A 247-nucleotide genomic window follows, 5' to 3' on the forward strand; every position below is an offset into this window, starting at 1 on the left:
CTACCAACAATTTACAATGACCCTCTGAACGGTTAAATCCTAAAAGAGTAGCTAGTATCCACGATTCTGATGCAATATCTATGTTAGCTTCACAGATTGTTGTAATATCAAATAAATTAGATCATTATGGGATGAATTATTCTCCAACATCTACTATGATGGAAATATTATGATGGAAAAGAATTCATCTGGGCAATTTGTGGATGTTCAACCTTCATATAAGACTTTAAATGCTATTAATAGACCC

This window comes from Phalaenopsis equestris, unplaced genomic scaffold, assembly GCF_001263595.1.
Source record: "Phalaenopsis equestris unplaced genomic scaffold, ASM126359v1 Scaffold199383, whole genome shotgun sequence".
In the NCBI taxonomy this organism is placed as follows: domain Eukaryota; kingdom Viridiplantae; phylum Streptophyta; class Magnoliopsida; order Asparagales; family Orchidaceae; genus Phalaenopsis; species Phalaenopsis equestris.